Source organism: Gorilla gorilla, chromosome 2 (genome assembly GCF_029281585.2).
Source record: "Gorilla gorilla gorilla isolate KB3781 chromosome 2, NHGRI_mGorGor1-v2.1_pri, whole genome shotgun sequence".
NCBI classification, from domain to species: domain Eukaryota; kingdom Metazoa; phylum Chordata; class Mammalia; order Primates; family Hominidae; genus Gorilla; species Gorilla gorilla.
Genome location: NC_086017.1, coordinates 139,941,131 through 139,964,808, shown reverse-complemented (window position 1 = coordinate 139,964,808; position 23,678 = coordinate 139,941,131). Strand labels below are relative to the sequence as shown.

Sequence of the window (23,678 nt, the reverse complement as noted above, 5' to 3'; positions counted from 1 at the left end):
GCCGAGGCTGGCAGATCACTAGCGGTTAGGAGCTGGAGACCAGCCCGGCCAACACAGCGAAACCCCGTCTCCACCAAAAAAATATGAAAACCAGTCAGGCGTGGCAGCGTGCGCCTTCTGCAGGCTTTTAAACCCTTAATTGAGTCTTCCAAATCAGATACTAGGGACACAAGACAACCACCACAAGTCCAACAATTTGCGAAAGGGCACAAGTTCATTTTGTAGCTACCATCCTCAGAACAGATATCCAAAGTAGAACATGCTTCTAAGTGTATCAGGCTTAAAATAAGTGTCATATCACCCAAGTACACTAACAGATTAGGCATAACATATAACTATCAGGACATGTTAGGAATTTAATTCACAACCCCCTATCCCCATCAAAAACATTTTTAAGCAAGAGTTTTAAATATGTGTTATGGAAGAAAAAAAAACAGAGACAATAGTATTATAAACTCTCACATTCTGTAAACAAATTTTAAATAAAAAAGACCATGGGATGTTTCCAATGGGAAACTGCAATATTTAGATTTATACTCTAAGCTTTGGAACACATCCTTCTAGGTTATATGATTCTAGCCTTTCACTGCCCTTCAGCAACTCTAAGTTGTGTAGAACTGATGGAAATGCAAATCACTCTTGTCCATGGATAAGCAAATGAACTGTCTTGATAATCTTTCCCTGTGGAAAAGCCAGTTGTGTTCATTTCGACATTACTGACATTATTACATGTATGTCTGCTCTTTGTTGTCCTACTCTCCCTGAACTGGTTGTAACTGGTTGTCTTATGAGTTAAAATTTTTAACGTGTTCATTTTATATTTAAAATGAGTCATGATCTTACCCTTTTTGAAAACTATCTTTTAACAATATCTCCACCTGAGTTTTGAGGGTATTTGGATCATCTTCAGAAGCAAAATATAATATGTTTAGGAGAGAATTTAAGGAGTGACAAGAGTCCTCATAGTCTACAAAATGGTTACACAAAGGTTGGTCAGAATGCAATGGCTTCCAGGGCTGAAGCCAAGGCATTCAGATATGCTCCTTATTCACATACAAGAACAACTCTGGTATAACAGAACAAAGAGACTCCCAGACGCTCTGGTTCAAATCAGGGTTCTGAAACTTTAAAAGTAATTGCAAAAACCGCAATTACTTTTGCACCAACTTAATATTAGCTGTACAAGTAAAAGTTCAGTTATCTGGCCTCCTTCAGCCTTCTACTAAATCCCTAAATCTGTAAAAGGTGGATGGTTTAATTTTCTTGTGCTCCTGTGAAGATATGAGTACAAAGATGGTGAGATGCCAGAGACCAATGCCTGGTACATTACCAATAAGTGGTATCTTATTACCATTAAGCATAATATCTCACCACCTCTTGAATTCCTGGAACCAATGCTGGTTACTGACAAAATGGAGTAAGCCCCTTATTAACCTGCTACAACATTCTCCAGCTCACAGTGCTATAGAATTCTTTGTTCTTTAGCCAGAGCAATTACAGAACCTATTTTAGTCTCCACTCTTGAAGATGAGCCCCCTAAACTGAGGAAATTTTCTACCAATTATAGAACTTAAAATTGTAGGCTGGGCGCAGTGGCTCACGCCTGTAATCCCAACACTTTGGGAGGCTGAGGCAGCCGGATCACTTGAGGTCAGAAATTTGAGACCTGCCTGGCTAACATGATGAAAACCCTGTCTCTACCAGAAATACAAAAATTAGCTGGGCATGGTGGTGCACGCCTGTAGTGCCAGTTACTCAGGAGGCCGAGGTGGGAAAATCGCTTGAACCTGGGAAGTGGGGGTTACAGTGAGCTGAGATTGCACCACTGCACTCCAGCCTGGGTGACAGAGTGAGACCCTGACTCAAAAAAAAAAAAAAAAAAAAAAGTCACATTCCCTTTCTTAACATTTAAATATTAGGGGAAATAGTGGCAGAGCTTTCAGGTTACCCTAACAAGCAATCAGTTCCCAAATGCTTTATGGAAAAGAGTAGTATAATGATTTGCTTTATGTTAAAAAAAAAAATCATTTACACTTGGATTTTTTCAGGAAGAGAAACATGGGAGATTTGCTTTCTTAATTACAATTTATTAAGTTTTTGGATATTTTCTTTATATATTCATTTGACAGCAGAAAGAACGAAACTATAAGTCACAGAGACAATGCAGGAGATGGGGACTGCACACTGGATTACAGACCTGGCTCATGAGGGGCATTCACACATAAACTGACAGATGACTGAACAACTGATGATGTACTTTTGTAACTGGCTTTCTTCCCCTACCCCATGACTCTCCAGTGTATCCGGTGAGACAGGTTATAAACTTAAATGCCTTCTGGATACCTGAGATCCTAGCTTAGTTTAAAATCCAGTCCCATTTCAAAAGACTGTCAGATCTTGGGTTAGGCAAGGATTTCTTAGATATGTTAAACAAAAATGACAGGAGGCCACTGATTTGGACTGAGCTCCTGCACTAGGCCTCAAGAGACTAGATCAAACAAAACAGAGTCACTCTAGCTAAAGTTCCACGTCACCAAACGAAAAGTAAGTTGTGGGCTGGGTATGGTGGCTCACGCCAGTGCTGTAATCCCAGCACTTTGGGAGGCCAAGGCGGGCAGATCACAAGGTCAGGATTTCGAAACCAGCCTGGCCAACGTGGTGAAAACTGGTCTCTACTAAAAATACAAAAATTAGCTGGGCGTGGTGGCAGGCACCTGTAGTCCCAGCTACTCAGGAGGCTGAGGCAGGAGAACAGCTTGAACCCAGAAGGCAAAGGTTGCAGTAAGCCGAGATTGCGCCACTGCACTCCAGCCTGGGAGACAGAGCGAGACTTCGTCTCAAAAAAAAAGAAAAAAGGAAAAAAGAAAAGTAAGTTGTTTATCTGACCTTCTAAAAAATCAAGAGAGACAGAATACCCAAACAAGCCAGTTTTAGCAGGCATGATAAGGAACTACCCTCTGCTTTAATCCTTACAAAAAAGTAACCTGATGTTAACCAATCAGTTATCTTTCAATTACTGTTTCATTGTTCCCACCTTACAAAGCCCATTCTTCTGCTACTGCCCATTGGGAGTTTTCATCCTATTTTGTAGAATGGAAGCTGCCCTCATTCACGAATTGCAAATAAAAGCCAACTAAGATCTTTAAATGTGTTGTAATTTTGTCTTTTAACAGATAGCACATCAAAAGCACAATCCCTAGAAGGACTGACAAATTGGACTTCATCAACACTAAGAGCTTCTGCTCTTCCAAAAACACTATTAATAGAATGGAAAGACACAGACTGAGAGAAAATACTTGGAAATCACATATCTGACAAAAAGACTTGTAATCAGAATATACAAAGAACTCTCAAACACAGTAAGAAAAAAACCAACCCAATAAAATAAGTGGGCAAAAGATCTAACAGATACTTCACCAAAGAATAAGCAGGTGAAAACATGTCTGTTCAACACTGCTAATCTTTAGGGAAATACAAATTAAAAACATAATGAGACACCATCACATACCTATTAGAAAGGCTAAAAATTTTTTAAATGACCATGCTGTGTTGGCAAGGATATGGAGCAGATGGAACTCCTGTACACTGCTGGTAAGAATGTGAAATGGAAAAACCATTTTAAAAGTTAGATATATACTTTGGGGTGATGAAAATGTTCTGGGCCGGGTGTGGTGGCTCATGCCTGTAATCCCAGCACTCTGGGAAGCAGAGACAGGCAAATCACTTGAGCCCAGGAGTTTGAAGAAATCCTGGGCAACATGGCAAGACCCTGTCTCTACAAAAAATTACAAAAATCAGCTGGGTGTGGTGGTGTACACCTGTAGTCCCAGCTCCATGAGAGACCCTGTTTCCTTAAAAAAAAAAAAAGAAAGGAAAGGAAAAGAGAAAAGAAAAGGTTCTGTAATTAGATGGTGACGGTTGTACAACCTTGTGAATATCTGAACTGCACACACAGGCTGGGCGCAGTGTCTCACGCCTGTAATCCCAGTGCTTTGGGAAGCTAAGGTGAAAAGGCTGAAGCTGGGAGTTTGAGAGCAGCCTAGACAACAAAGTGAGACACTGTCTCTACCAAAAAAAAAAAAAAAAAAAATTAGCCAGGTGTGGTGGCGTGTGCCCTTAGTTCCAGCTACTCGTGGGGCTGAGGTGGAAGGATCACCTGAGCCTGGGAGGATGAAGGTGCAGTGAGCTGTGATCAAACTATTACACTCCAGCCTGCGCAACAGAATGAGACCCTGTCTCCAAAAACAAAACAAAACAAAACACGCACACTTTATATAGGCGAATTTTATGATGTATTAAGTATTTCAACTTTTTAAACAAAGTTAAAGCATACGCCTACCATATGCCCCAACCATTCCCCTCCGAAACAGCTACCTACCCAAGGGAAATGAAAACACAGATCTAGACAGAGACTTGTGCACCAGTGTTCATAGCAGCTTTTGTTTTAACAGCCAGAAACGTGAATCAACCCAAATGTCCATCAACAGAAAAGCTAATCAAACTGTGATACAGCTATACAATGAAATACCACTGAGCTACAAAAAGGAATGAACTATAGATACATACAGCACAAATAAAATAATAATGTCGAATGAGGCCAGATATGAGGCCAGATACTACCCCCCAAATAAATACACAGTATACTTAAAGTATATATACAGATCCCATTTATACAAAATACCAGAAAATGCGAACTAGAAAGCAGATCAGTGGTTACCTGGAGAGGGGTAAGGAAGGGCAGTAGGCAGGAGGGCGAATTACGAAGAAATACTGGGATACTTCAGGGTAATGGATTTGTTCATTCTCTTGACTATGGTGATGGTTTCACACAATACATACCATCTTTGAATGGTATGTATTCATAGATACATACATATGTCAAAACTCAAAGTGTATAGTTTCAACATGTATGGCAATTATATTCCAGTGAAGCTGTTCTTTAAAAAAAAAAAAAAAAAGGTATAGTCAGAGGCCAGGAGGCTGCAGATATCTGAGGGGATGACATGGAAGAAGCAGCCACTCTGCATTGCCTCAGTTCTCACTGCATTCACGATTGCTGAATCTGGATTCAAGCTTCAGCTTTTCTTAATTCTCTGCTGCAAACGTCTGCCTTGTGTTGTGTTAGCACCTAAAGTCACATTAGACAGAAACTTTCCACTCACCCCGTCTGTCCTTCCCAAGAGGAACACTTTCTCTTGTTCTCATACCCAAAACCACTTCCTATGTCCCTTTACCCCAACCATCACATCTGGTTTAGCCCCAGCCATACAAATCTTTCCCTAACCTCTTTACATTTCCACAATCCTAGTTGCATCATTACTTCTTGACTCCTGATTTATTTCCTTACCCCAGGCTCCCTTCAGTCTGCTCCAGCCTGCTTTGCTACACACAGGAGGAGCTACTGAAAGCCAAAGCTCCTTGGGCTAATTCCTCAGGCACTCCAAGAGCTTGGCTCCATATCCCTTCCGAGGGTCCCACAGCCCAGGTCTATGTGTTTGCTTGCTACAGCTGACTTCCTCTTCTATCTTAAACCTGCCTTGCCACACTTTCCCAACCCCCAGATCCTGGAAGGGGCATCCCTCTTGTATTCTGTGACTCAAACCCAGCAACTCCTCAGGAGACTAGTTGCAAACACCTGACTGAAGGGACAATTCAGAGCAGAGGCTGAGCCACTCGGATTTTAAGTCAAATCTGAATGCCAACGCGCAGCAGGGTGAGGCAGGATCAGGCACTAGGCATGAAGGCTGCAGCAAGAGATGGTATCAGGGCAAATCAGACCCCAGTGATGGTCAAAAGAAAGAAGAATCCACTTCATACCAACTAGGACCACTAGAATAAAAAAAAAAAACAGACAACGAGTTTTGACGAGCATGTGGAGAAATTAGAACTCTTCTACACCGCTGGTGGGAATGTAAAGTGGTGCAGCCATTTTGGAAAACAGTCTGGCAGTTCCTCAAAGAGTTAAACATATGACCCAGGCCAAGCACGATGGCTCATGTCTGTAATCCCAGCACTTTAGGAGGCTGAGGTGGGTGGATTGCTTGAGTTCAGGAGTTCAAAACCAGCCTGGTTAACATGGTGAAACCCCATCTCTATAAAACATAAAGAAAAAAACCAAACACACACACATGACCATTTCTATGGGATCTGCTCTGCCATCTCTACAAAAAATAAAGAAACAAACAAACCAACCAAAATGTATGACCATTCCTATGGGATCTGCTCTGCCAGTGTCGACAGTGATCTTTGGTTCAGGAGCTGCTTTCTCTTCCCCCAAGAAAATCATGGTCGACTTTTGATTTTTATTTTCAAACCTTCTTGGTAGTCGATTTTAAAATCATGATCCCAGAAAAGAACCATACAATAAATTTAGTCCAATTTTATGCCTTCTGTCCTAGTGAAAGACCTGTCTTCTGTTTCCCATGACGGTGGTTACCCAGGACTTCCTGGGTGTCCTAATTTATTGTTGAATAACTGTTATTTACTTGGTTTCACTGTTTGAAACTTACTGGTTAAACAACTGGTTCAGATTCTGTCCTCTGGAGAGATGCAATTTTGCAAACATACTGATTTTATATATTGAGGGTGCCATGTTTGAGTCTCTGTATTCAGTGGAGCATATCAGAGTTCATGTTAATTTTTACATTGGTGTACATCTAAGTAGAGGGGCTGCTCTGGTCTGAATGTTAATGTCCCTGCAAAATTTGTATGTTGGAGCCTAAGGCCCAAGGTGACAGTATTAAGACGTGGGGCCTGGCTGGGCGTGGTGGCTCATGCCTGTAATCACAGCACTCTGGGAGGCTAAGGTGGGTGGATCACCTGAGGTCAGGAGTTCAAGACCAGCCTGGCCAACATGGTGAAACTCCATCTCTACTAAAAATATAAAAATTAGCCCAGAGTGGTGGCACGCACCTGTAATCCCAGCTACTTGGGAGGCTGAGGTAGGAAAATCACTTGAACCTGGGAGGCGGAGGTTGCAGTGAGCCGAGACTGCGCCATTGTACTCCAACCTGGGCGACAAGAGAGAAACTCTGTCTCAGGAAAAAGAAAAAAAAAGTAGGGGTAGAGCCTTTGGGGGAGTGATTAAGTCAGGAAGGGCAGGGACCTTGTGAATGGGACTAGGGCCCTTAGGAAAGTGGCTGCAGGGAGCCACCTCGCCCCTTCCACCATGTGAGGACACATAAAAGACACCATCCAGAAGTGTGACCCTCACTAGACAGTGAATCTATTGGAGCCCTGATATTGGACTTCCTCAGCCTCCAAACTGTGGGCAATAAACTTCTGTTGTTTATAAATTATCCAGTCTAAGATATCTTGCGACAATAGCCCAAAGGAACTAAGACAGAGGTTAACTGAAGATGTAAGGGATTTCTCCATTTTAGGAGGTGTTTAATTGTATTACTTGAGTTGAATTAGCAAGAGTAATGGTAAGCTGATTTAGTAAGAGTATGGGTAAGTGTGAGAAGCAGGGATGGTGAGGAAGGAGAAGAAGGTCACTCCACTTAAACACAGTATCGCTAGCAGAGGAGAGGTAGAAAAGGCGAGGGTACTGGACAGGCACTGATTTTGGCACAGTGAGAAAGTTGTGGGTAGCAGAGACATTCTTCGCCGAGAGTCGTCGGGGTTTCCTGCTTCAACAGTGCTTGGACGGAACCCGGCGCTCATCCCCCACCCCGGCCGGCCGCCCGTAGCCAGCCCTCTGTCCCCTCTTCACCGCGCCCTCGGACCATCCCAAGGCCCCCGCCGCCGCTCCAGCGCCGCGCAGCCACCGCCGCCACCTCTCCTTAGTCGCCGCCATGATGACTGTGTCCACCTCGCAGGTGCGCCAGAACTACCACCAGGACTCAGAGGCCGCCATCAACGGCCAGATCAACCTGGAGCTCTACGCCTCCTATGTTTACCTGTCCGTGTCTTACAACTTTGTTTGACAACAAAGCCACAAATGTGGCTTTGAGGAACTTTGCCACATACTTTCTTCACCAATCTCATGAGGAGAGGGAACATGCCGAGAAACTGATGAAGCTGCAAAACCATCGAGGTGGCCAAATCTTCCTTCAGGATATCAAGAAAACAGTCTGTGATGACTGGGAGAGCGGGCTGAATGCGATGGAGTGTGCATCACATTTGGAAAAAAATGTGAATCAGTCACTATTGGAACTGCACAAACTGGCCACTGACAAAAATGACCCCCATTTGTGTGACTTCATTGAGACACGTTACCTGAATGAGCAGGTGAAAGCCATCAAAGAATTGGGTGACCACGTGACCAACTTGCGCAAGATGGGAGCCCCCGAATCTGGCTTGGCAGAATATATCTTTAACAAGCACACCCTGGGAGACAGTGATAATGAAAACTAAGCCTCAGGCTAATTTCCCCATAGCCATGGGGCAACTTCCCTGGTCACTAAGGCAGTGCATGCATGTTGGGATTTCCTTTACCTTTTCTATAAGTTGTGCCAAAACATCCACTTAAGTTCTTTGATTTGTATCATTCCTTCAAATAAAGAAATTTGGTACCAAAAAAAAAAGAAAGAAAGTTGTCGGTAGCAAAGCTATTACAGGACAGAAATGTGGTATGTGGTCGAGGCTGTCACTGCACCACTCATCACTCACACTGAGGTGACTGGGAGGAGCCGGGGAAGGACAGAGAGGAGTCACAGGGAGCTCACTTCCAGCCCCGCTAAATGGGAGGGAGAAGGCTGCCATCTCTGTGGGACAGCTTGCGGCTTCTCATGTCCTCCCTTTTGACCTCTGTAGTCCTGCCAGGCCCAGATTATTTTGCTCACTTGTTGCTTGCTCTCCTGAAATAATCTGATGAACAAAACAATTTCATTAAAGATGAGTGAATACTTCTAACAGTAACTCCTCACTCTGAAAATAAGTAGGTAGAGGAAAACAATGTATCCTGTCTTTTAAGTAGGAACTGTATTAGTTGAAAAGCAGGGGCGGGGGGGTGGGAATCTAACAGGTGAATGCCAGTAGAAGGAATGTATTTAAAATGATTGAAATAAAAAATAATTTTACAATCTTTAATGAAGGGATTCAGGTAAACATCATCAGTGATACCATAGGTGAAAGGTGGATGGGAAACTAAAAGATCCACATGGCACCAAAGTATTACCCCACAGAGCACTTCCTAATCACACAGGAATGGGGGTAGGGGAAGGAAAAGTATCTTTACAATGCAGTGATATGGCTGTGACTACCTTAATACCATGATTAAACTTACTGTCTCTAATAGTGGAACAATCAGACATTAAAAGGTTCCTAATGAAGTATTCTTGTCAAAAATATATAAGCTAGGCCGGGCTTGGTGGCTCTTGCCTGTAATCCCAGCACTTTGGGAGGCCGAGACAGGCAGATCACAAAATCAGGAGATCGAGACCATCCTGGCTAACATGGTGAAACCCCGTCTCTACTAAAAATACAAAAAAGAATTAGCCAGGCGTGGTGGCGGGTGCCTGTAGTCCCAGCTACTCGGGAGGCTGAGGCAGCAGAATGGCGTGAACCCAGGAGGCGGAGCTTGCAGTGAGCTGAGATCGCGCCACTACACTCCAGCCTGGGTGACAGAGCGAGACTCCGTCTCAAAAAAAAAAAAAAAAATATATATATATATATATATATATAAGCTAAATGTACTCAAGCCTTTAGACCCAACTTCCACTTCACAAGAAAGAGTGGGGATAGAGAAATACATTAAACATCAAAAGATGCACCCAGACAAACCTAGAATGTGGGACACTCTGTTAGGACAACTGGCTTGATCTTTCCAAAACTAAAGATAATGACAGAAAAAGGGAAGGAGGGACCACATTCTAGATTAAAGGACTTGAGAGCATTTACAGGTGAAGTATCATGAGGTCTAATTTACTTTGTAGTAGCTCAACAGAAAGAACAGATAAAGCAAATACAGAAAATGCTAACTGTTGAAAGTAGGTAGGAGAGTGTATCTTTTACACTGAGTCTCTTTGCTTTGTATATGTCTGACATTTTTTCATAATAAACTGTGAAGCTATTCCACATTAGAGGAGGAGTGGCTTTCTGAACAGGACAGTTGAGGCAGAAGCTCTCATTGGATCCTAATCTAGCTAAACAGATTCTGCTTCTAATCTCCACCCTCAGGCTCTCCCACTGGAGTGGGGTCCAGGTAACTTCAACAATAAGAAATGCCCCAAAGCAAACCTTCCAAAGTACTCCAGGTTTGTCTGACCAGTAACTCTCACCCCATCTCACTCCCCACTCCCAGAAGGCACTCAATACTCATTGAGATTTAAGTAATCCTTCAGGTCTTCATATAATCACTTCCATTTTGAGGGTCATGGTGGGAAGTAGGGGGGTGATAAGACCTGAGGAGGTTAAGAAAAACTGTGACGGGGAGGAATTTTATTATAAAGAATAAGTAACAGTTTGCTTGGTTAACTGTGTTGGGAGAAGAGAGCTTAAACGGGAATGGAACACTTAGTAAACACTCCTTCCAATTCCTTGGGAAGAGTTAGCAGGAACCCTTAAAATTTCACTTTTCTTTTCCCTTGTCCCTCCTCCTTAGCCTTTTTCATCTTTAATCTTCACACAGGAAAGTCTATCTGTAGCCTAGAACAAACTGACCCATAGTTCAACACTGCCAGCACAATTTCCCCTCCGGGTTTTCAAATTTATTAGCATAAAGTTATAGAAAGTATTCCTACATAAATTACTGTGGTAAAATATTATAACAATTACCATTTTCACCATTTTTAAGTGTATATTTCAGTGGCATTAAGTACCATGAAGTTTATTTTTGTTTTACAATAGATTTAAAATCCCACTTTAAGATAACTGGCAAAACATGCAAACATGGTACCAAGCCCAGGGAGAGGAAATGTAAAGGCTCCACACCTTCTGCACAGTTAAGTGCACCACAGACATCTTGATGGGGCTGGTGCCACAGTTTGGCAGGCATAAATATAAATGAAAACATTAAATGCTCGGTTGCTTTTCAGTAATGCCTAAAGTAGTCTTATTCACATCCCTATTTCAATATGTTAATTAAGTTGTATACAATCACACTCTGTCCCTGTAATTTAACTAAAATTCCAATTTTCAAAACACGATTTATAGGTTGACAGCTGCTGCTCTAGAGGAGAGGTGCCTTTTTCCAGAGGGCAAATCTGTGGCAGAGAACTCAGTCCTGAAGATCTAAATAAAGGACTGTTAACTCAGAGGTCATGCCAATCTGGACACAGACCTTGGTACATAAGGCCTGTTCAGAGGCTGGTGATCTTAATACAGATTCATTTCCCAAGCAGCTGCACCAGCCCAACTGCTAGAGATGCAAAGATGACCAAGATAGTCTCCCTACCTCAAGCTTGGTTTAAGGAGACCCTGGATAAGCAGACAGGAAAATGGCAATATATGTATGATGTCACAGGAATAGTCAAGACTTCTTCCTCCAAGTGGGATGGGGGGGTATAGAGGACTTTGACTATGGTTTGCCATATTTTAAGTTTTAAAACAATGACTATGTATGACTTCGTAATCAAAAGAAACTCTCAACACAAAAGGGGTTAGAGGTGATCAGGAATCTAACCCATTATATGAGGGCTTTAAGAACGCTTCCCAAAGAGGATACCTAGATGTTGAATCCTCAACCGGGTACAGAGATTATCTTCGAATAAAGGCCAGAATTTTAACATGGGGAGGAGGCAACAGGCTGAGAAACCCCAAGAACAGCTGTGCTTACTTTTTATACACTTACGCCAAGGATTTGGGGGCTGGAAAAATCTGACCTCTTGGTACTCTTGTTTCTACTTAGCTTTACAAACAAATTCGTGCATCTGTACAATTTCCATCCTTATCTGTAAGAAAGGCTTCCTCTCCACCTCTTAGGGTTGTAGGGAGGATTCCACAGGCAAATGGGAGATGAAGCTTTTTAAGGGATAAAACACTTTATATAGGTCTATACCTTAACTGAAGTCGCTATGGGACCGGCAGTGGAAATGACATGATTTTGCCTAGGTTCCCCTACAAAGAGGATTCGACCAGAAAAGATTTCAAGGCCTACACTAGTTCCATATGTTTATAACTCAGTTTAAGCCAGAGGCTGAGTGTTTTTCTGCAGCTCTTGCTAGCCAAAAACCTATCCACCTTACACTCCAGGCTTTGCCTTTGTTATGATTGCTAGATGAATTTCCTTGCTTCCACACAAAGGCTTGACAATCAACAGACGGTTAGGTGACAGCATTGACCTTATTGCTCATCCCAGTTTATCTAAGGGGTACTCACAAACCAGCTATTAGCACTCTACATTGTAGGAAGTGTTTCTGAAACAGAGATATGGGAAGGATCAATATAAGAATCCTCCAAGATAAAACCTATCTCTGGGAAAAAGTGACTCCATTATTGCTGGAGTATTTGGGCTCTCCAGAGATAAACAGAACCAATAGATTACACATAAAGACAGTTATTACAAGGAACTGGCTCACAGGATTATGTAGGCTGAAAAGTCCCATGACCTGCAGTTGGGAGGTCTGAGAATCGGGAGAGCTGACAGAGTTAAGCTCTAGTTGGAGCCTGGAGTCCAGAGGGCAAAGAACACCTATGTCCCATCTCAAGCACGGTCAGGTGGAGAAAGAAGACTTTCCTGCTCAGCCTCCTTCTCTATGCAGCCTCCCGTGGATGAGGCTCACCCACACTGGGGAGGGCAGTCACCTTCACTCAGTCCACCAAATCTCATCCAGAAACACCCTCACAGGCACACCCAGAATAATGTTTAGCCAAATATCTGGGCACCTGAGGACCAGTCAAATTGACTCATAAGTCATCATCGAGGCTGGGCATGGTGGTTCACGCCTATAATCCCAGCACTTTGGGAGGCCAAGGCAGGCAGATCACCTGAGGTCGGGAGTTAGAGACCAGCCTGACCAATATGGAGAAACCCCGTCTCTACTAAAAATACAAAATTAGCCGGGCGTGGTGGTGCATGCCTGTAATTCCAGCTACTTGGGAGGCTGAGACAGGAGAAGTCGCTTGAACCCAGGAAGCGGAGGTTGCGGTGAGCCAAGATTGCGCCATTGCACTCCAGCCTGGGTAACAAGAGCGAAACTCCGTCTCAGAAAAAAAAAAGTCACCATCATACACGGGCAGATATGAAAACCTAACAGAGCTTACTTGAGGTTCAGGTACCATGGGGTGTTGTAACGCCCAAGCAAAAGCTGAGATCTTCAGGCTGAGGAGGAAGTGTTAAAGAACAGAATGTCAAAGGTTTCACAACACTTTGCTTCTATTTCAAAAGCTACATTCCTGCAAAGGAAGTGTAAAAGGACTAAAACTTAAAACCCATTCTCAAACTGAGCCCACAAGATCTTGGCAGAATAGACGTCCACCTGCCTCACAAGATCACCCAGTGCACAGCCTCCCTCAGACAACTTTTAGGTAGTCATGGCTAGAAACTGATCCGAGATGGCAATGCACACACAGCAACTGGGATAATCGGGGAAAGGAACTAACATAAACCTTCCTTACCTACCACATTAAGCCCCTGTGGCTTTTCCACCGCTAACACTGAATTCCTGCCACATTATGAGGAGCTAATACACAGTTTATTTAATTTTATTCCTCTTAGGTTAACCCATTTGCCTCAGAATGTAAATTCTCAGTTTCCCTGTCGCTACTCAACAATCTCAATGTAACTATGAAACCATATTTCATGGCCAGAGACCTATCAGCTTATGGCACATTTGGATTTCTTTGGAAAAAGAATTTGAACAGAAGATACTGATCTTAATTTACTCATTTGTAAAACACAGGGGCTGTAGGTTGAAGATCACTGAACTTAAAAACAAGCTGTAGTCTGTTTACTACTCAACCAAAGCCTGAGTAGCATTAGAACAGTAAGTCCCCTTAAAACTCTGAGCCAGGGATTTTGTTTCTTTGTGGCAGCAGAAACATTTCAAATGAACTCATATGTTAAATCTTAAGCAAAAAACAGATAAAACACAGCTATTCGTGGGATGGCTGAGAGCAATCCAATGCTACCAAAGGATCATGTTCAGGGAACCCTCAAGAGTTCTATCCACAACCAGAATATCATTGATTTACTCCAAACCCTTTTATCTGATAAATGAGAAAACTAATGCTCAGAGACAGAAGCATGCTTGCCCGAGAGTAAAAATCCCTAAAGATTTTTCATTGTTGTTTTAAAGTCATTCATTCTTGATGAATGTCACTACAAACAAGCAGAATTAAAAAACCAAACGCAGGAGGCTGGGCCAGTGGCTCACGCCTGTAATTCCCAGCACTTTGGGAGGCCGAGGCGGGCGGACCACGAGGTCGGGAGACCGAGACCATCCTGGCTAACACGGTGAAACCCCGCCTCTACTAAAAATACAAAAAAAAATTAGCTGGGCGTGGTGACGGGCGCTTGTAGTCCCACCTACTCGGGAGGCTGACGCAGGAGAATGGCGTGAACCCGGGAGGCGGAGCTTGCAGTGAGCCGAGATAGCGCCACTGCACTCTAGCCTGGGCGACAGAGCGAGACTCTGTCTCAAACAAACAAACAAACAAACAAACACTGGGCTGGTGGCTCACACCTGTAACCCCAGCAATTTGACAGGCTAGGGCAGGAAGATGATTTGAGGCCGGGAATTCAAATCCAGCCTAACCAATATAGTGAGATGCTGCCTCTACAAAAAAATTTAAAAATTAGCCAGGTGTGGTGGCTCACACCTGTAATCCCAGTGATTTGCGAAGCCAAGGACAGAAGACTGCTTGAGCCCAGAACTTTGAAGTTAGAGTGAGCTACAATCGCACCACTGTACTCCAGCCTGGGTGACAGAGCAAGACCCTGACTCTAAAAATAAAAAAAGTAAAATAGGCTGGGCGCAGTGGCTCACAAGTGTTAACTCCAGCACTTTGGGAGGCTGAGGCAGGAAGACTGCTTGAGCCCAGGAGTTGGAGACCAGCCTGGGCAACACAGCAAGACCTTGTCTCTGTTTTCTTAAAAATATTTTTCTTAGGCCAGGCACAGTGGCTCATGCCTATAATCCCAGCACTCTGGGAGGCTGAGGCAGATGGATCACTTGAGGTCAGGAGTTCAAGACCAGCCTGGCCAGCATGGTAAAACCCCACCTCTACTAAAAATACAAAAATTAGCTGGGCGTGGTGGTGGGCACCTGTAGTCCCAGTTACTCAGGAGAATGAGGCAGGAGAAATCGCTTGTAACCCAGGAGGCAGAGGTTGCAGTGAGCTGAGATCATGCCACTATACTCCAGCCTGGGTAACACTGCAAGACTTGGTCTCAAAAAAAAAATAAAATTGTTTTTAAAATAAATAAAAATATTTTATTTAAAAAATAAAATATAAAACATTCATCTTGTGCCTATGCCTCTCCTGTACTTCTAGCTTTGCTTTCAAACTGCTAAGCACACCTGGCCTCAATATCACACTTGTTCCCTCTCCTGCACCATCAGTGGCTCAAATGCCATCTTTCCCCAACCATCCTACATAAAATGGCACACTTTCACTTCACCCTGTGTTACTGTTCTCCATAGCACTTATCTGATATTCATGTTCTATCAAGTATGGCTGGGGGAGAAGAAAATGGAGAATAACTGCTTAATTTGCATAGTCTCTGGTTGGCATGAGGAAAGGTTCTGGAAATAGGTGGTGGTGATGTATGTACAAGAGTGGGACTGGGCCAGGTGTGGTGGCTCACACCTGCAATCCCAGCACTTTGGGAGGTGGAAGTGAGCGGATCACCTGAGGCCAGGGATTCAAGCCCAGCCTGGGCAATATGGCAAAACCCCGTCTCTACTAAAAAATACAAAAATGAGCCGGGCGTGGTGGTGAGCGCCTGTAGTCCCAGCTACTTGGGAAGCGGAAGCAGGACAATCGCTTGAACCCACGAGGTGGAGTTTGCAGTGAGCTGAGATCATGCCACTGCACTCCAGCGTGGGTGACAGAGCGCAACTCCGTCTCAAAAAAAAAAAAAAAAAAAAAAAAGATAGCGAATACTAAGATGAAAAACCCCAACAGTCCAAATATGAACCTCGGCCATTACCACACTGTTTTCATTGGTGTAGCTTTGCAGTACATTTTGAAATCAGGAAGTGTGAGACCTCCAACTTGGTTGTGTGTTTTCAAGATTATTTTGGCTACTGGGGATCCCATGATTTTCTGTATCCATGTTAGGATGGATTTTTCTATTTTCTGCAAAACCATGATTGAGATTTTAGTAAGAACTGCATTGCATTTCTTACTTTGGGGAGTACTGTGATCCTAACAATAGTAAGTTTTTAAATCCATGAACATGAGTTACCTTTCCATTTATTAAAGTCTTTAATTTCTTTTTGCAATGTTTTGTAGCTTTCTATACGTCTTTCTCCTACCTAATTTACTATTTTATTCTTTTCCATGATATTGTAAATATAACTGCTTTCTTAATTTCCTTTTCAGATTGTTCATTGTTAATTTTTTTTTTTTTTTGAGACAAAGTCTTGCTCTGTTGCCCAGGCTGGAGTGCAGTGGCACGATCTCGGCTCACTGCAACCTCCGCCTCCTGGGTTCAAGCGATTCTCCTGCCTCAGCCTCCCACCTCCCAGGTAGCTGGGATTACAGGCATGTGCCACCACACCCAGGTAACTTTTGTATTTTTAGTAGAGATGGGGTTTCACCATGTTGGTCAGGCTGGTCTCGAACTTCTGACCTTGTGATCCACCCGCCTCAGCCTCCCAAAGTGCTGGGATTACAGGCATGAGCCACTGTGCCTGGCCCGTTGTTAATGTTATAGAAACAGAACTTTTGTTGATTCTGTATCCTGCAATTTTGCTGAATGAGTTTATTAGATCCAAAAGGGTTTTATGTGTGAGAAATTTTTACAGTTCCCTACATATAAAATCATATCACTTTAGGGGGGAGGGGGGAGGGATAGCATTAGGAGATATACCTAATGCTAAATGACGAGTTAATGGGTGCAGCACACCAGCATGGCACATGTATACATATGTAACTAACCTGCACATTGTGCACATGTACCCTAAAACTTAAAGTATAATTAAAAAAAAATCATTACCATTATTCATGAAATTAAAAAATCTTCCAAAAGTTAAAAATAAAATAAAATACAATAAAATCATGTCACTTTCAAGGTTGAGGAGATGGCATCGTCCAAGGTGGAAAGAGTACAGTCCCAGGAACTGAGCAAAGAAAGGTGGTTATGAATTTGAGCTTCTCATCTCGGGCCTAGTCAATCTAGGTAAGGGATTGTCAATTTTGTTAGTCTTTTCCAAGAACTAACTTTTGGATTTGCTGAATTTTTCTATTTTATTTATCTCTACTGTATTAGTTCCTTCTTTCTGCTAGCTTTGAGTTTGTTTTCTACTTTGTTAAGGTGTAAAAAGTTAGATTGGTGATTTGAGATCTTCATCCTTTTTTTAATTAAGGCATTTATAGCTGTAAATTTCCTCCTTTAACACTGCTTTTGTGGCATATCATAAGTTTTGCAATGTTTTATTTTCTGTCTGTTAAATTGTTTCTAATCCTTTTTTTTCTAATTGCCCTTGTGATTTCTCCTTTGACCACTGGTTCTTGAAGAGGGTGTTAATTTACACAAAGTCTCCAGTTTTCCTTCTGTTACTGATTTCTCACTTCATCCCATTTTGTCAAAGAAAATACTTGGTATAGTATTTTTAAAAATCTCTTGAATCTTAATTTCTGGCCTAATGTATGGTCTATCCTAAAGAAGGTCCTAAGTCCACGTAAGAAGAAGATGCATTCTGTTGTTGTTGAGTAGAATGTCCCGTGTATGTCTGTAAGATCTACTTGGTTTCTTATATTGCTCAAGTACTATATGCTATTTCCCTACTTATCTTCTGCCTGGTTCTTCTACCCATTAAAGTCCCCAACTACTGCTGTAGAACTATTTCTCCCTTCCATTGTCAGTCATGTTTCACATATTTGAGTGGTCTGTTATTAGTGTGTTTTGTCTTTTTGCCATATTAAACCTTTTATTAATATATAATGTCCTGCTTTGTCTCGTAAACTTTTTTGATTTAAAGTATATTTTGTCTGATATTAGTGTAGCAACTCCGATCTCTTTTGGTTACTATATGAAGAGAGTATCTTTTTCCATCCTGTCACATTAAATTTTTTTGTCTTTCATCTAAAGTGGGTCTCTTATGGCTAGAAGCTGGATGTTTTTCTATCCATTCTGCCAATCTGTCTTTGGACTGCAGGGTTTAAGCTATTTACATTTAAACACTGATAAGGCAGAACTTTTGTCATTTTGCTGTTTGTTTTCTATATATGCCTCACAGTTGTTTTGTCCCCTATTTCCTGCATTATTATCTTATTTTGTGTTTAGTTGATCTTTGTAGAAAAACATTTTAATCCCCTTTTCATTTCCTTTTGTGTATATCCTACAGTTATTTTCTTTTTGGTTACCATGGGGGTGATATTTAACACCCTAAAGTTATACTACTCTGATGTGAACGTATACCAAGTTAACTTCAATAACATATAAAAACTGCTCCTATACAGCTCCAACCCCATCACCTTTCAGCCATTAATGCCACAAAATTACATCTCAGTGTGTTGTGTGTCCAAAACACAGACTAATAACTTCTTGATACATAAGTCTCTTAAATCATGTAGAAAACAGAAACACTACTAGCTTTTATAATTTTTCATGTATTTACCTTTATCAGACATGATTATATCTTCATACAGATTTGATTTCCTGTCTAATGTCCTTCTATTTCAACCTTCATGACTTCCTTCATGAAGGGAGATCTAGTGGTAACAAACTCCTTAAGCTTTTGAATCATCTGGTGCTGTAGTTTTAATGTTTGTGTTCCTCCAAAATTCATTTTGAAACTTAATCCCCAATGCAACAGGATTAAGAGGTGTGGCTCACACCTGTAACCACAGCACTTTTGAGGCCCAAGCAGAAGGATCACTTGAGCCTAGGAATTTGACACCAGCCTGGGCAACACAGTGAGACTCCATCTCTACCAAAAATAAAAAATAAAGAGGTGGGGCTTTCATGAGATGATTAGGCCATACTAGCTCCACCCTTATGGATAGGATTAATGACTTTATATAAGGACTCAAGGGAGCAAGTTCATTCCTTCTGCCAAGTGAGGACACAGAAACAAGGGACCATCTTGAAAGCAGAGGGCAACTTATCAAACACCGTATCTGCTGGAGCCTTGATTTTGGACTTCCCAACCTTCAGAACTGTGGGAAACAAATTTCTGTTCTTCATAAATTATCCAGTCTTAAGGTATTTTGTTATAGCAGCACAAAAAGACTAAGACATCTGAGAATGTTTTAATTCCACCCTCATTTTTTAAAATATTTTTTATTGAGGTTAAACACACACACGCATACGAAATTTACTATCTTTATCATTTTTAAGTATACAGTTCAGGGTAATAAATATATTTACATTCTTTTCCCCCCCCTTCATCCTCTATCTGCTCCCCCACCAATATATGCTCTATTTTCATAAAATCTACTTTTCTAGCTCTGACATATGAGTGAGAACATGCAATATTTGTTTTTCTGTGCTTGGCTAACTTCACTTAACATAACGGCCTCCAGTTTCATCCATGTTGCTGCATATGACAATATTTCAGTTTTGCTGGATCTAGAATTCATAACTGACAGTTTTCTTCCATCAATAACTGAATACATCCACCCACTAACTTGTGTTCCTGAAGGTTCTGAAGAGAAATCTGATGATGATCTTCTGGGGAAATTATGATAATAGATATCCTCCTCTCCATTCTACAGATGTTAATAATGTACCCAAATTGTGTCTTATGCAACAGAACATTTCCTTAGGGTATCATGATGTCAGTTAATTTGTAGCATCATTTTGAGACCAAACATTCAGAGTTTAATTCAGAAAAAGGTATTGAATATTTTGAGTGTACACATTATGACATGTGTAAAAGCCAAAAGGTGTTAGAGATTTTGAACCTGGAAATAAAAAAGGCTGTTGTAGCATACTTCAGGTTTCAAAAAAAATAAATATCAACCTCTATAACCCACCTAAAGAATAAACAGTTTAAAAAAAAAAAAAAAAAAGAGGAAAAGCTTCTTGAGACCAAGAGTGAGAAAACCACTATGGATTATTCCTAGCTACGACTGGCCCATTTCTTGCTCTGGATATTATAAGGAGCCATTGTTCTGGAATTACAAACACCTAAATAAGCACTTGGCTGGACATAGGCTTTTGGTCTGCACAGCCCAGTAAGCTGATTTTTTGGTGACCTGACAAACAGAGACCACAATTATGTTGTTTCCTCATGTGTAGTGTTTTTTTCTATTTTATTTATCTTTTTTCTCTACTTTGTCTTTGTCCTCATTTTTCTTTTTGTCATTTTTTTATTTCCTTTTTCTTATTATTTTTTCTTTTTATTTTCTCATCCTCCTTTACTCTTTTGTCCCACTTTTTAAATTCTTATATCTTCTTCCCATTTTTCTTCCACTTCCTTTGTTGCTTTTCTCATTTTTTCATTTTTTATTTAGTTAATGTTGCTGGTTAGTAGTATTAGTATTGTTGGTTATCACTGTTAGTGTAGTCAGTATACAGTTGGTATTCTTAGTATTATGTTCATTAGTTAGTTAGCATAGTTTGTAGCACCAGTATTATTGGTTAGCATTCTTAGGATTTGTAGTTAGTGCAGCTAGGAGGTCACTGTATCAGTCTGTTTTCATGCTGATGATAAAGACATACCCAAGACTGGGCAATTTACAAAAGAAAGAGGTTTAACTGGACTTACAATTCCACATGGCTGGGGAAGCCTCACAATCATGGCAGAGGGCAAGGAGGAGCAAGTCACATCTTATGTATGGTGGCAGGCAAAGAAAGGAATGCTTGTGCAGGGAAGCTCCCCTTTTTGTAACCATCAGATCTCGTTAAGACTTATTCCCTAACTCGAGAACAGCATGGAAAAGACCTGCACCCATGATTCAATTACCTCCCACTGGGTCCCTCCCATAACCCATGGGAATTCAAGATGAGATATGGATGGGGACATAGTCAAACCATATCATTCTGCCCCTGGCCATTCCCAAATCTAATGTCCTCACATTTCAAAACCAATCTTGCCTTCCCAACAGTCCCCCAAAGTCTTAGCTCATTTCAGCATTAACACAAAGGTCCACAGTCCAATGTCTCATCTGAGACAAGGCAAGTCCCTTCTGCTTATGAGCCTGTAAAACTAAAAGCAAGTTAGTTACTTCTAAGCTACAATGGAGGTAAAGGCATTGGGTATATACAGCTGTTCTGAATGGTAGAAATTGGTCAAAACAAAGAGGCTACAGGCCCCATCCAAGTCCAAAATCCAGCAGGGCATTTAAATCTTAAATCTCCAAAATGATCTCCTTTGACTCCATGTCTCACATCCACGTCACACTGAAGCAAGAGGTGGGTTCCCATGGTCTTGGGCAGCTCCACCCCTGTGGCTTTGCAGGGTACAGCCTCCCTCCTGGCTGCTTTCACAGGCTGGTGTTGAGTATCTGTAGCTTTTCCAGGTGGATGGTGCAAGCTGTTGGTGCATCTACTATTCTGGGGTCTGAAGGATGGTGGCCCTCTTCTCACAGCTCCACTAGGCAGTCTCCCTGTGGAGAGCTCTGTGTGGGGGCTCCATCCCAACATTTCCCTTCCACACTGCCCTAGCAGAGGTTCTCCATGAGAGTCCCGCCCCTGCAGTAAACTTCTGCCTGGACATCCAGGCATTTCAATGCATCCTCTGAAATCTAGGCAGAGGTTCCCAAACCTCAATTCTTGACTTCTGTGCACTCGCAGACTCAGCACCACGTGGAAGCTGCCACAGCTTGGGGCTTGCATCCTCTGAAGCCACAGCCTGAGCTCTACATTGGCTCCTTTCAGCCACGGCTGGAGCAGCTGAGACGCAGGGCACCAAGTCCCCAGGTTGCACAAAGCACGGGGACCCTAGGCCCGGCCCATGAAACCATCTTCTCCTAGGCCTCCAGGCCTGTGATGGGAAGGGCTGCCATGAGGACCTCTGACATGCCCTGGAGACATTTTCCCCATTGTCTTGGGAGTTAACATTCAGCTCCTCGTAATTTCTGTTAAGGGCTTGAATTTCTCCTCAGAAAATAAGTTTTTACTTTCTATTTCAATGTCAGGCTGCAAATTTTCCTAACTTTTATGCTCTGCTTCCCTTATAAAACTGAATGCCTTTAATAGTACCCAAATCACCTCTTGAATGCTTTGCTGCTTAGAAATTTCTTTGGCTGGCCAGGCTCGGTGGCTCACACCTGTAACCCCAGCACTTTGGGAGGCTGAGGCAGGTGAATCACCTGAAGTCAGGAGTTCGAGACCAGCCTGGCCAACATGGTGAAAACCCGTCTCTACTAAAAATACAAAAATTAGCTGGGCGTGGTGGCGGGCGCCTGTAATCCCAGCTACTCAGGGGGCTGAAGCAGGACAATCACTTGAACCCGGGAGGCAGAGGTTGCAGTGAGCTGACATCGCATCATGGCACTCCAGCCTGGGCAACAACAGTGAGACTCTGTCTCAAAAAAAGAAAAAGAAATTTCTTCCTCCAGATACCCTAAATCATCTCTCTCAAGTTAAAAGTTCTACAAATTTCTAGGTCAGGGGCAAAATGCCACCAGTCTTTTTGCTAAAACATAACAAGAGCCACCTTTGCTCTAGTTCCCAACAAGTTCTTCATCTCCATCTGAGACCACCTCAGCCTGGGCCTTATTGTCCATATTGCTATCAGGCTTTTGGTCAGAGCCATTCAACAAGTCTCTAGGAAGTTCCAAACTTTCCCACATTTTCCTGTCCTCTTCTGAACCCTCCAAACCCTTCCAATCTCTGCCTGTTACCCAGTTCCAAAGTGGCTTCCACATTATTGGTTACCTTTTCAGCAGCACCCCACTCTACTGGTACCCATTTACCATATTAGTCCTTTTTCATGCTGCTGATAAAGACATACCCATGACTGGGCAATTTACAAAACAAAGAGGTTTAATTGGATTTACAGTTCCACGTGGCTGGGGAAGCCTCACAATCAGGCAGAAGGCAAGGAGGAGCAAGTCACATCTCACATGGATGGCGGCAGGCAAAGAGAGGAGCGCTTGTGCAGGGAAACTCTCAATAGCCATCAGATCTCATGAGATTTATCCACTATCATGAGAACAGCACAGGAAAGACCTGCCCCCATGATTCAATTACCTCCCACCGGGTCCCTCCCACAACAAATGGGAATTCAAGATGAGATCTGGGTGGGGACACAGCCAAACCATATCAGTCACCATATAGCAGGGTCTCACCTTGTCTGGTGAGGAGACACTTATTTACAATTACAGGGTCCTCAAGACCATCGGCCAGGGTAGCTTTGCTAAGGTGAAGCTGGCCTGGCATATTCTGACTGAGACCCAGATAGCCATGAAGGTCATCCACAAAGCTCAGCAGAGCTCCTCCAGCCTCCAGAGACTATACCAAAGTATATATATATTCAGTATAATGAAGGTCCTGAATCACTCCAATATCAGCAAACTCTCTCAAGCAACCAACACAACAGAAACATTATATTTAGTCCTGGAATGTGCCAGCAGAGCAGAGCTATTTGACTACATCCTAGAGTATGGCCACGGAAAGGAGAAAGAGACCTGAGGCCAGTTCCTGCAAATAGTATCTACTGTGCAGTATTGCCACC

At 42.4% G+C, this 23,678-nt stretch overlaps 1 protein-coding gene and 1 pseudogene across 1 annotated transcript in view; one reads left to right on the top strand and one right to left on the bottom strand.

Moving 5' to 3' along the window:
* The window catches only part of RAB7A (RAB7A, member RAS oncogene family), an 81,023-nt gene that overhangs the window by 42,073 nt on the left and 15,272 nt on the right, over positions 1-23,678 (bottom strand). The gene's annotated exons all lie outside the window — the stretch shown is intronic.
* Positions 4,688-8,374, top strand: LOC101137686 (ferritin heavy chain-like; annotated as a pseudogene).